The sequence below is a fragment of the Camelus bactrianus genome, unplaced genomic scaffold (assembly GCF_048773025.1).
Source record: "Camelus bactrianus isolate YW-2024 breed Bactrian camel unplaced genomic scaffold, ASM4877302v1 HiC_scaffold_152, whole genome shotgun sequence".
NCBI classification, from domain to species: domain Eukaryota; kingdom Metazoa; phylum Chordata; class Mammalia; order Artiodactyla; family Camelidae; genus Camelus; species Camelus bactrianus.
Genome location: NW_027413922.1, coordinates 259,942 through 273,235, shown reverse-complemented (window position 1 = coordinate 273,235; position 13,294 = coordinate 259,942).

Genomic DNA, 13,294 nt, shown 5'->3' with positions numbered 1-13,294 from the left:
TAACATTCTAAGTGATTGATTTGTGCAGTGAACCAAATCTGAGCAGTTCCAATGTTTGAAAATGTAATGACTTAAGTAGAAATACTAATATACCCTTCAAGGCCATGAAACAGTTCCTTGGCCCTAGGAAACGTGTAACTTCTGTGAGCTCATGTCGGTCAATGTGATTGGCCTCTTATAACCTTAAGATTCATCTTGCTCCTTATCTTTCCTCTGCATTAAAATATGTTAATACCAGCTTTGGAATCAAATCAATTCTTTTCTTTTTAAATCTGCCTTTTTAAAACTTCCTTTGTATTTGCAGAATTACCAAGGAGTTGTTAAAAATTACCATATTTTCTACCTCTGCATGAAATTAAGCAAAGACCGAAGTACGAAAAGGTCATCAAAACAACAGACTGTGAAAGAAACCTGAGAATAGCGGTAAATTGCTATTGATAGCCTAAAATTTAATTTAAAGTCAGTCCTGAAAATGTGTAATGGTTAAGGATTGAGTTTCTATCCTCATCCACATGTTTAAAGAATCGTCTGTATTGGCTATCTGTAAGCAAATTAGTGGGAATGGGAGAGGGCGGGGAACAACTCACTAAGAATCTACTCAGCTATAGTACTTTTATCTTTTCATTTAGAAGGGTAAGCTACTGAATGTCATATATATAATGCGGTACATAAAATGTGATAAATGCTGCACCTAACACACAAAGTCTACAATAGACCATAGATCTACAAAGGACTATGATCTATGGATCAGAACTAGCAGAGTTAACATCAACCCAGCTCCTAGGAAACGTTGCTAACTTATGGCCATAGCTATCATTTCAGACCCAATACCCCCGTTATAAAAGCAAATATTCTGTAGACCCCCTTCCCTTCCAAATGAGGCACTCTATATTCAACAATAATTTTTAAGTACATTTAAATCAATTTAGAATAATGGAATATATGTTATTGTACATTCATAACTATACTATATTCCTATTCTTACACCCCGCTTAATTATAATAAGTAAGTTAGGATCAGGGAAAGCAATATGAGAAATTATCCCACACGGGAAGTTCAGGAAAAATGAAAGAGTAAAGGCAGAGATGGACTCTCAGCTACTAGCAGGCCAGTTTTCTCTGTAGACGATCACAGACAAAGGGGGAAAATTACTTGACTGGAGTATGTATAACATGCTAAGATAAATTACAATCTGTCAATGTTGACCAAGAGTGAGGAAATTTGATATTCTTGTGAATGAGCTATTTATAAACGTACTTATAAACCAATTCAGTGTGTTATGACACGAGTTAAGAGTGCCAATGAAGTGCCCTGGAAACATTTCATCCCAGAGCCAGCCACGTGTCCAAAGATGCATTCAGTCTGTGGTGGGAAAGAAAAGTGGGCCGGGGGCTCCAGATGAGGGGAGCCGTGTAGCAAGTTGGGGCAAGGACGCAGATGCCAAAGCTGGGCCTGTCCGACAGGGAGCTCAGGAGGGACTCAGCTGCTGCTTTGGGAGGTGGCAGGAGGTGGGGGGAGGGGATAGCCCGACCCTGGCTCCTGAAGCACCCCTCCCCTCCCTTCCTACTTGGGTCCCACACAGCGCCCCTCACTGCATCCTGCCTTGGCCTACCTGTGCCCCACATACACCCCGATGCTTCCCTCCCCGTTGCCTTACCCCGAGCCTGCCTGCCTGCCTTCGACCATCCCCAGTACCCCCATCCTGCCGTGACCTACCTGCACCTGGGGCTCCATTCAGCTTCCCTGCTGGGGACTAGCCTTCTTGGACATGTGCGTCTCCTGGCAAGCTCTGGAGCCCTGAAGTACCTGAAATAACCGTAAGTTCAGGAAAAGAATAAAGCTCAATAATAAAGAAAATCTCTATCATTTTATTCATTGAATCATGTTGTTTATGTTTACATATAAAATATGCATATCTGTGTGCATATGCATGACTATATTTTGCGTTTCTATGTAATAAAATTACATATGAATATTTTATTTCTTTAAAACATTGAAGCATTGTGGCAAAATGTTAGCATTTAAAAATCTTTCTTCTAAGAAATCAAATCATATACAAATGCTTGAAGTTTCTTTTTCACCTTTCCTTTATCCCATTCCCTTCTTTCCATCCAAAGACATAACTGTTATCCTGAAGTCAGTGTTGTTTTACTTTCCCAGCTTTTTTTTTTTTTTTTTTTTGCCAGTCCCGCGTCCTGGGGAGGGTGGGGCTCTGGCGAAAGGATAAGGGGCGGGTTCCCCTCCTGATGTCAGAGAAGCTCCCTAAAGGGAAGCGGCCTGCTCATCTGCCCTCACCTCAGGCTGCCGCGAACCATTCAAATGGCCCGCGCCAAGAGGTAACCGGCGCTCGTGATTGGCTGAGCCGGACCAGGGCCCCTGGGCGGGGCCGGTCCCCTCGAAGCGGCTGCGTGTCCCGCCCCCACGGAGCGGCCGCGGGTCCCGCCCCGCTGGTGCGCATGCGCGCAGTCCCCAGAGGACAGAGTCTGCGCACACCCCCGCCCGGCCTCCGACTCGCGCCGCGGCCCCCTCCCCTGTCCGCAGAGGCTTGTCGGCTAGGCGAGACAGCAAGAGCTGCGGCCGGCAGTGGGCTGTGCGGACCCAAGGCGGCTGCGGTAGCGCCGGCGTGTGGAAAATGCCACCAGGCGGCGCTTCGGTTCGTTGCTCGTGTGACGGCCGTTCCCCGCCCCCCCACCCCTGAACCCCCTGCGACCGCCAGGGAAGAACCAGCCCGCGCAGGGAGTACCGCACCGAGACGCTTCGGCGGGAACGAGGCCGACGGCCGGCTGTGCCGGTTGCGCCCCTGAGGTGAGTGGGGGCGGCGGCGGCGGCGGCGGCAGGGCGCGGGGCGCGGGAAGGACGGGGGTTGTGGCGGCTGCCACCCCGGGTCCCCTCGGCGGAGGGAGGCGGCGCGGGCGTCTGCGGGGCTGGGAGGGCCGGCGTCGTCAGTGTTTAGTCTCAGCTATTCTGATGTCTAGTTTTGTGCCCTTTGCTATGTCCAATCCTATATGAATTTCTGTTTTTATCTGATCGAATGGGACTAGCCCAGTGGTTCTCCAATTGGCTGGACATTCAAATTGCTTGGAAAACTTTTTAAAAACATAGGGGCCTGCAGCCTTCCCCAGACAAGTTAATTCAGAATTTCTGAAGGTGGGGCTGAGGCATTAGTATTTTCTTAAGCTCCCTGTGTGATTTTAATGAGTCCAACAATCACTCCCAACTCTAAAACGTTCTGACATTTTATAAAACTTGCCGATTGAGAACCTCAGCATGTGTTTCAAATGAGTCCAGAGGAGAGAATTTCCAGTGTTAGGTGTTGGTGTTTGTTCTATCAGTTGCATTCACAATGTAGGCTGACAAGGGGAAAAAACAAAGAAACAAAAAAAAAAAAAAGAAAAAAAAATTAACAGGGAAGGTAGACAGGCCGTGCAAACGAGAGCTCAATCACAGAAGAGCTGTCTCCAGGAGACCAAAGTCATGCTCTTTAACATTCTAAGTGATAGGTTTGTGCAGTGAACCAAATCTGAGCAGTTCCAATGTTTGAAAATGTAATGACTTAAGTAGAAATACTAATATACCCTTCAAGGTCATGAAACAGTTCCTTGGCCTTAGGAAACGTGTAACTTCTGTGAGCTCATGTAGGTCAATTTGATGGGCCTCTTATAACCTTAAGATTCATCTTGCTCCTTATCTTTCCTCTGCATTAAAATATGTTAATACCAGCTTTGGAATCAAATCAATTCTTTTCTTTTTAAATCTGCCTTTTTAAAACTTCCTTTTTATTTGCAGAATTACCAAGGAGTTGTTAAAAATTACCATGTTTTCTAGCTCTGGATGAAATTAAGCAAAGACCGAATTACGAAAAGGTCATCAAAACAAGAGACTATAAAAGAAATGTGAGAATAGTGGTACATTGCTAATGATAGCCTAAAATTTAATTTAAAGTCAGTCCTGAAAATGTGTAATGGTTAAGGATTGAGTTTCTATCCTCATCCACATGTTTAAAGAATCGTCTGTATTGGCTATCTCTAAGCAAATTAGTGGGAATGGGAGAGGGCGGGGAACAACTCACTAAGAATCTACTCATCTATAGTCCTTTTATCTTTTCATTTAGAAGGGTAAGCTACTGAATATCATATATATGATGCGGTACATAAAATGTGATAAATGCTGCACCTAACACACAAAGTCTACAATAGACCATAGATCTGCAAAGAACTATGATCTATGGATGAGAACTAGCAGAGTTAACATCAACCAAGTTCCTAGCAAACGTTGCTAACTTATGGCATAGCTATCACTTCAGACCCAATACCCCCTTTATAAAAGCAAATATTCTGTAGACCCCCTTCCCTTCTAAATGAGGCACTCTATCTTCAAGTAAAATTTTTAACCTAATTTAAGTCAATTTAGAATAATGGAATATATGTTATTGTACCTTCATAACTATACTATATTCCTATTCCTACAACCCACTTAATTATAATAAGTAAGTTAGGATCAGGGAAAGCAATATGAGAAATTATCCCACACGAGAAGTTCAGGAAAAATGAAAGAGCAAAGGCAGAGATGGACTCTAAGCTAATAGCAGACCAGTTTTATCTGTAGACGATCACAGACAAAGGGGGAAAAATACTCAACTGGAGTATGTATAACATGCTAAGATAAATGACAATCTGTCAATATTGACCAAGAATGAGGAAGTTTGACATTCTTGTGAATAAGCTATTTCTAAACGTACTTATAAAAGAATTCATTGTGTCATGACAAGAGTTAAGAGTGCCAATGAAGTGCCCTGGAAACATTTCATCCCAGAGCCAGCCACATGTCCAAAGATGCATTCAGTCTGTGGTGGGAAAGAAAAGTGGGCCGGGGGCTCCAGATGAGGGGAGCCGTGTAGCAACGTGGGGCAAGGACGCAGATGCCAAAGCTGGGCCTGTCCGACAGGGAGCTCAGGAGGGACTCAGCTGCTGCTTTGGGAGGTGGCAGGAGGTGGGGGGGAGGGGATAGCCCGACCCTCGCTCCTGAAGCACCCCTCCCCTCCCTTCCTATTTGGGTCCCACACAGCGCCCCTCACTCCATCCTGCCTTGGCCTACCTGTGCCCCACATACACCCCGATGCTTCCCTCCCCGTTGCCTGACCCTGAGCCTACCTGCCTGCCTTCGACCATCCCCAGTACCCCCATCGTGCCGTGACCTACCTGCACCTGGGGCTCCATCCTGCTTCCCTGCTGGGGACTGGCCTTCTTGGACATGTGCGTCTCCTGGCAAGCTCAGGAGCCCTGAAGTACCTGAAATAACCGTACGTTCAGGAAAAGAATAAAGCTCAATGATAAAGAAAATCTCTATCATTTTATTCATGGAATAGTGTTTTTTATGTTTACATATAAAATATGCATATCTGTGTGCATATGCATGACTATATTTTGCGTTTCTATGTAATAAAATTACATATGAATATTTTATTTCTTTAAAACATTGAAGCATTGTGGCAAAATGTTAGCATTTAAAAATCTTTCTTCTAAGAAATCAAATCATATGCAAATGCTTGAAGTTTCTTTTTCACCTTTCCTTTATCCCATTCCCTTCTTTCCATCCAAAGACATAACTGTTATCCTGAAGTCAGTGTTGTTTTACTTTCCCAGCTTTTTTTTTTTTTTTTTTTTTCCAGTCCCGCGGCCTGGGGAGGGTGGGGCTCCGGCGAAAGGATGAGGGGCGGGTTCCCCTCCTGATGTCAGAGAAGCTCCCAAAAGGGCAGCGGCCTGCCCAACTGCCCTCACCACAGGCGGCCGCGAATCATTCAAATGGCCCGCGCCAAGAGGTACCCGGCGCTCGCGTTTGGCGGAGCTGGACCAGCGCCCCTGGGCGGGTCCGGCCCCCACGCAGCGGCCGCGTGTCCCGCCCCCACGCAGCGGCCACGGTTTCCGACCCGCTGGTGCGCATGCGCGCAGTCCCCAGAGGAAAGAGTCTGCGCACACCCCCGCCCGGCCTCCGACTCGCGCCGCGGCCCCCTCCCCTGTCCGCGGAGGCTTGTCGGCTGGGCGAGACAGCAAGAGCTGCGGCCGGCAGGGCGCCGTGCGGACCCAAGGCGACTGCGGTGGCGCCGGCGTGTGGAAAACGCCACCAGGCGGCGCTTCGGTTCGTTGCTCGTGTGAAGGCCGTCCCCGCCCCCCCATCCCTGAACCCCCTGCGACCGCCGGGGAAGAACCGGCCCGCGCAGGGAGTACCGCACCGAGACGCCTCGGCGGGAACGAGGCCGATGGCCGGCTGTGCCGGTTGCGCCCCTGAGGTGAGTGGGGGCGGCGGCGGCGGCGGCGGCGAGGCGCGGGGCGCAGGAAGGACGGGGGTTGCGGCGGCTGCCACCCCGGGTCCCCGCGGCGGAGGGAGGCCGCGCGGGCCTCTGCGGGGCGGGGAGGGCCGGCGCCGTAAGTGTTTAGTCTCAGCTATTCTGATGTCTAGTTTTGTGCCCTTTGCTATGTCCAATCCTATATGAATTTCTGTTTTTATCTGATCGAATGGGAATAGCCCAGTGGTTCTCCAATTGGCTGGACATTCAAATTGCTTGGAAAACTTTTTAAAAACATAGGGGCCTGCAGTCTTCCCCAGACAAGTTAATTCAGAATTTCTGAAGGTGGGGCTGAGGCATTAGTATTTTCTTAAGCTCCCTGTGTGATTATAATGAGTCCAACAATCACTCCCAACTCTAAAACGTTGTGACATTTTATAAAACTTGCCGAGTGAGAACCTCAGCATGTGTTTCAAATGAGTCCAGAGGAGAGAATTTCCAGTGTCAGGTGTTGGTGTTTGTTCTATCAGTTGCATTCACAATGTAGGCTGACAAGGGAAAAAAAAAAAAAAAACAAGAAAAAAATTTAACAAGGAAGGTAGAGAGGCCGTGCAAACGAGAGCTCAATCACAGAAGAGCTGTCTCCAGGAGACCAAAGTCATGCTCTTTCACATTCTAAGTGATTGGTTTGTGCAGTGAACCAAATCTGAGCAGTTCCAATGTTTGAAAATGTAATGACTTGAATAGAAATACTAATATACCCTTCAAGGTCATGAAACAGTTCCTTGGCCCTAGGAAACGTGTAACTTCTGTGAGCTCATGTAGGTCAATTTGATGGGCCTCTTATAACCTTAAGATTCATCTTGCTCCTTATCTTTCCTCTGCATTAAAATATGTTAATACCAGCTTTGGAATCAAATCAATTCTTTTCTTTTTAAATCTGCCTTTTAAAAACTTCCTTTGTATTTGCAGAATTACCAAGGGGTTGTTAAAAATTACCATATTTTCTACCTCTGCATGAAATTAAGCAAAGACCGAAGTACGAAAAGGTCATCGAAACAAGAGACTATAAAAGAAACCTGAGAATAGCGGTACATTGCTAATGATAGCCTAAAATTTAATTTAAAGCCAGTCCTGAAAATGTGTAATGGTTAAGGATTGAGTTTCTATCCTCATCCACATGTTTAAAGAATCGTCTGTATTGGCTATCTCTAACCAAATAAGTGGGAATGGGAGAGGGCGGGGAACAACTCACTAAGAATCTACTCATCTATAGTCCTTTTATCTTTTCATTTACAAGGGTAAGCTACTGAATATCATATATATGATGCGGTACATAAAATGTGATAAATGCTGCACCTAACACACAAAGTCTACAATAGACCATAGATCTGCAAAGGATTATGATCTATGGATCAGAACTAGCAGAGTTAACATCAAACCAGTTCCTAGCAAACGTTGCTAACTTATGGCCATATCTATCATTTCAGACCCAATACCCCCTTTATAAAAGCAAATATTCTGTAGACCCCCTTCCCTTCCAAATGAGGCACTCTATCTTCAACTATAATTTTTAAGTACATTTAAATCAATTTAGAATACTGGAATATATGTTATTGTACATTCATAACTATACCATATACCTATTCCTACACCCCGCTTAATTATAATAAGTAAGTTAGGATCAGGGAAAGCAATATGAGAAATTATCTCACACGAGAAATTCAGGAAAAATGAAAGAGCAAAGGCAGAGATGGACTCTAAGCTAATAGCAGACCAGTTTTATCTGTAGACGATCACAGAGAAAGGGGGGAAATACTTAATTGAAGTATGTTTAACATGCTAAGATAAATTACAATCTGTCAATGTTGACCAAGAATGAGGAAGTTTCATATTCTTGTGAATAAGCTATTTCTAAACGTAATTATAAAACAATTCAGTGTGTTATGACACGAGTTAAGAGTGCCAATGAAGTGCCCTGGAAACATTTCATCCCAGAGCCAGCCACATGTCCAAAGATGCATTCAGTCTGTGGTGGGAAAGAAAAGTGGGCCGGGGGCTCCAGATGAGGGGAGCCGTGTAGCAAGTTGGGGCAAGGACGCAGATGCCAAAGCTGGGCCTGTCCCACAGGGAGCTCAGGAGGGACTCAGCTGCTGCTTTGGGAGGTGGCAGGAGGTGGGGGGGAGGGGATAGCCCGACCCTCGCTCCTGAAGCACCCCTCCCCTCCCTTCCTATTTGGGTCCCACACAGCGCCCCTCACTCCATCCTGCCTTGGCCTACCTGTGCCCCACATACACCCCGATGCTTCCCTCCCCGTTGCCTGACCCCGAGCCTACCTGCCTGCCTTCGACCATCCCCAGTACCCCCATCGTGCCGTGACCTACCTGCACCTGGGGCTCCATCCTGCTTCCCTGCTGGGGACTGGCCTTCTTGGACATGTGCGTCTCCTGGCAAGCTCAGGAGCCCTGAAGTACCTGAAATAACCGTACGTTCAGGAAAAGAATAAAGCTCAATGATAAAGAAAATCTCTATCATTTTATTCATGGAATAGTGTTTTTTATGTTTACATATAAAATATGCATATCTGTGTGCATATGCATGACTATATTTTGCGTTTCTATGTAATAAAATTACATATGAATATTTTATTTCTTTAAAACATTGAAGCATTGTGGCAAAATGTTAGCATTTAAAAATCTTTCTTCTAAGAAATCAAATCATATGCAAATGCTTGAAGTTTCTTTTTCACCTTTCCTTTATCCCATTCCCTTCTTTCCATCCAAAGACATAACTGTTATCCTGAAGTCAGTGTTGTTTTACTTTCCCAGCTTTTTTTTTTTTTTTTTTTTTCCAGTCCCGCGGCCTGGGGAGGGTGGGGCTCCGGCGAAAGGATGAGGGGCGGGTTCCCCTCCTGATGTCAGAGAAGCTCCCAAAAGGGCAGCGGCCTGCCCAACTGCCCTCACCACAGGCGGCCGCGAATCATTCAAATGGCCCGCGCCAAGAGGTACCCGGCGCTCGCGTTTGGCGGAGCTGGACCAGCGCCCCTGGGCGGGTCCGGCCCCCACGCAGCGGCCGCGTGTCCCGCCCCCACGCAGCGGCCACGGTTTCCGACCCGCTGGTGCGCATGCGCGCAGTCCCCAGAGGAAAGAGTCTGCGCACACCCCCGCCCGGCCTCCGACTCGCGCCGCGGCCCCCTCCCCTGTCCGCGGAGGCTTGTCGGCTGGGCGAGACAGCAAGAGCTGCGGCCGGCAGGGCGCCGTGCGGACCGAAGGCGACTGCGGTGGCGCCGGCGTGTGGAAAACGCCACCAGGCGGCGCTTCGGTTCGTTGCTCGTGTGAAGGCCGTCCCCGCCCCCCCATCCCTGAACCCCCTGCGACCGCCGGGGAAGAACCGGCCCGCGCAGGGAGTACCGCACCGAGACGCCTCGGCGGGAACGAGGCCGACGGCCGGCTGTGCCGGTTGCGCCCCTGAGGTGAGTGGGGGCGGCGGCGGCGGCGGCGGCGAGGCGCGGGGCGCAGGAAGGACGGGGGTTGCGGCGGCTGCCACCCCGGGTCCCCGCGGCGGAGGGAGGCCGCGCGGGCCTCTGCGGGGCGGGGAGGGCCGGCGCCGTAAGTGTTTAGTCTCAGCTATTCTGATGTCTAGTTTTGTGCCCTTTGCTATGTCCAATCCTATATGAATTTCTGTTTTTATCTGATCGAATGGGAATAGCCCAGTGGTTCTCCAATTGGCTGGACATTCAAATTGCTTGGAAAACTTTTTAAAAACATAGGGGCCTGCAGTCTTCCCCAGACAAGTTAATTCAGAATTTCTGAAGGTGGGGCTGAGGCATTAGTATTTTCTTAAGCTCCCTGTGTGATTATAATGAGTCCAACAATCACTCCCAACTCTAAAACGTTGTGACATTTTATAAAACTTGCCGAGTGAGAACCTCAGCATGTGTTTCAAATGAGTCCAGAGGAGAGAATTTCCAGTGTCAGGTGTTGGTGTTTGTTCTATCAGTTGCATTCACAATGTAGGCTGACAAGGGAAAAAAAAAAAAAAAAAACAAGAAAAAAATTTAACAAGGAAGGTAGAGAGGCCGTGCAAACGAGAGCTCAATCACAGAAGAGCTGTCTCCAGGAGACCAAAGTCATGCTCTTTCACATTCTAAGTGATTGGTTTGTGCAGTGAACCAAATCTGAGCAGTTCCAATGTTTGAAAATGTAATGACTTGAATAGAAATACTAATATACCCTTCAAGGTCATGAAACAGTTCCTTGGCCCTAGGAAACGTGTAACTTCTGTGAGCTCATGTAGGTCAATTTGATGGGCCTCTTATAACCTTAAGATTCATCTTGCTCCTTATCTTTCCTCTGCATTAAAATATGTTAATACCAGCTTTGGAATCAAATCAATTCTTTTCTTTTTAAATCTGCCTTTTAAAAACTTCCTTTGTATTTGCAGAATTACCAAGGGGTTGTTAAAAATTACCATATTTTCTACCTCTGCATGAAATTAAGCAAAGACCGAAGTACGAAAAGGTCATCGAAACAAGAGACTATAAAAGAAACCTGAGAATAGCGGTACATTGCTAATGATAGCCTAAAATTTAATTTAAAGCCAGTCCTGAAAATGTGTAATGGTTAAGGATTGAGTTTCTATCCTCATCCACATGTTTAAAGAATCGTCTGTATTGGCTATCTCTAACCAAATAAGTGGGAATGGGAGAGGGCGGGGAACAACTCACTAAGAATCTACTCATCTATAGTCCTTTTATCTTTTCATTTACAAGGGTAAGCTACTGAATATCATATATATGATGCGGTACATAAAATGTGATAAATGCTGCACCTAACACACAAAGTCTACAATAGACCATAGATCTGCAAAGGATTATGATCTATGGATCAGAACTAGCAGAGTTAACATCAAACCAGTTCCTAGCAAACGTTGCTAACTTATGGCCATATCTATCATTTCAGACCCAATACCCCCTTTATAAAAGCAAATATTCTGTAGACCCCCTTCCCTTCCAAATGAGGCACTCTATCTTCAACTATAATTTTTAAGTACATTTAAATCAATTTAGAATACTGGAATATATGTTATTGTACATTCATAACTATACCATATACCTATTCCTACACCCCGCTTAATTATAATAAGTAAGTTAGGATCAGGGAAAGCAATATGAGAAATTATCTCACACGAGAAATTCAGGAAAAATGAAAGAGCAAAGGCAGAGATGGACTCTAAGCTAATAGCAGACCAGTTTTATCTGTAGACGATCACAGAGAAAGGGGGGAAATACTTAATTGAAGTATGTTTAACATGCTAAGATAAATTACAATCTGTCAATGTTGACCAAGAATGAGGAAGTTTCATATTCTTGTGAATAAGCTATTTCTAAACGTAATTATAAAACAATTCAGTGTGTTATGACACGAGTTAAGAGTGCCAATGAAGTGCCCTGGAAACATTTCATCCCAGAGCCAGCCACATGTCCAAAGATGCATTCAGTCTGTGGTGGGAAAGAAAAGTGGGCCGGGGGCTCCAGATGAGGGGAGCCGTGTAGCAAGTTGGGGCAAGGACGCAGATGCCAAAGCTGGGCCTGTCCCACAGGGAGCTCAGGAGGGACTCAGCTGCTGCTTTGGGAGGTGGCAGGAGGTGGGGGGGAGGGGATAGCCCGACCCTCGCTCCTGAAGCACCCCTCCCCTCCCTTCCTATTTGGGTCCCACACAGCGCCCCTCACTCCATCCTGCCTTGGCCTACCTGTGCCCCACATACACCCCGATGCTTCCCTCCCCGTTGCCTGACCCCGAGCCTACCTGCCTGCCTTCGACCATCCCCAGTACCCCCATCGTGCCGTGACCTACCTGCACCTGGGGCTCCATCCTGCTTCCCTGCTGGGGACTGGCCTTCTTGGACATGTGCGTCTCCTGGCAAGCTCAGGAGCCCTGAAGTACCTGAAATAACCGTACGTTCAGGAAAAGAATAAAGCTCAATGATAAAGAAAATCTCTATCATTTTATTCATGGAATAGTGTTTTTTATGTTTACATATAAAATATGCATATCTGTGTGCATATGCATGACTATATTTTGCGTTTCTATGTAATAAAATTACATATGAATATTTTATTTCTTTAAAACATTGAAGCATTGTGGCAAAATGTTAGCATTTAAAAATCTTTCTTCTAAGAAATCAAATCATATGCAAATGCTTGAAGTTTCTTTTTCACCTTTCCTTTATCCCATTCCCTTCTTTCCATCCAAAGACATAACTGTTATCCTGAAGTCAGTGTTGTTTTACTTTCCCAGCTTTTTTTTTTTTTTTTTTTTTTCCAGTCCCGCGGCCTGGGGAGGGTGGGGCTCCGGCGAAAGGATGAGGGGCGGGTTCCCCTCCTGATGTCAGAGAAGCTCCCAAAAGGGCAGCGGCCTGCCCAACTGCCCTCACCACAGGCGGCCGCGAATCATTCAAATGGCCCGCGCCAAGAGGTACCCGGCGCTCGCGTTTGGCGGAGCTGGACCAGCGCCCCTGGGCGGGTCCGGCCCCCACGCAGCGGCCGCGTGTCCCGCCCCCACGCAGCGGCCACGGTTTCCGACCCGCTGGTGCGCATGCGCGCAGTCCCCAGAGGAAAGAGTCTGCGCACACCCCCGCCCGGCCTCCGACTCGCGCCGCGGCCCCCTCCCCTGTCCGCGGAGGCTTGTCGGCTGGGCGAGACAGCAAGAGCTGCGGCCGGCAGGGCGCCGTGCGGACCCAAGGCGACTGCGGTGGCGCCGGCGTGTGGAAAACGCCACCAGGCGGCGCTTCGGTTCGTTGCTCGTGTGAAGGCCGTCCCCGCCCCCCCATCCCTGAACCCCCTGCGACCGCCGGGGAAGAACCGGCCCGCGCAGGGAGTACCGCACCGAGACGCCTCGGCGGGAACGAGGCCGACGGCCGGCTGTGCCGGTTGCGCCCCTGAGGTGAGTGGGGGCGGCGGCGGCGGCGGCGGCGAGGCGCGGGGCGCAGGAAGGACGGGGGTTGCGGCGG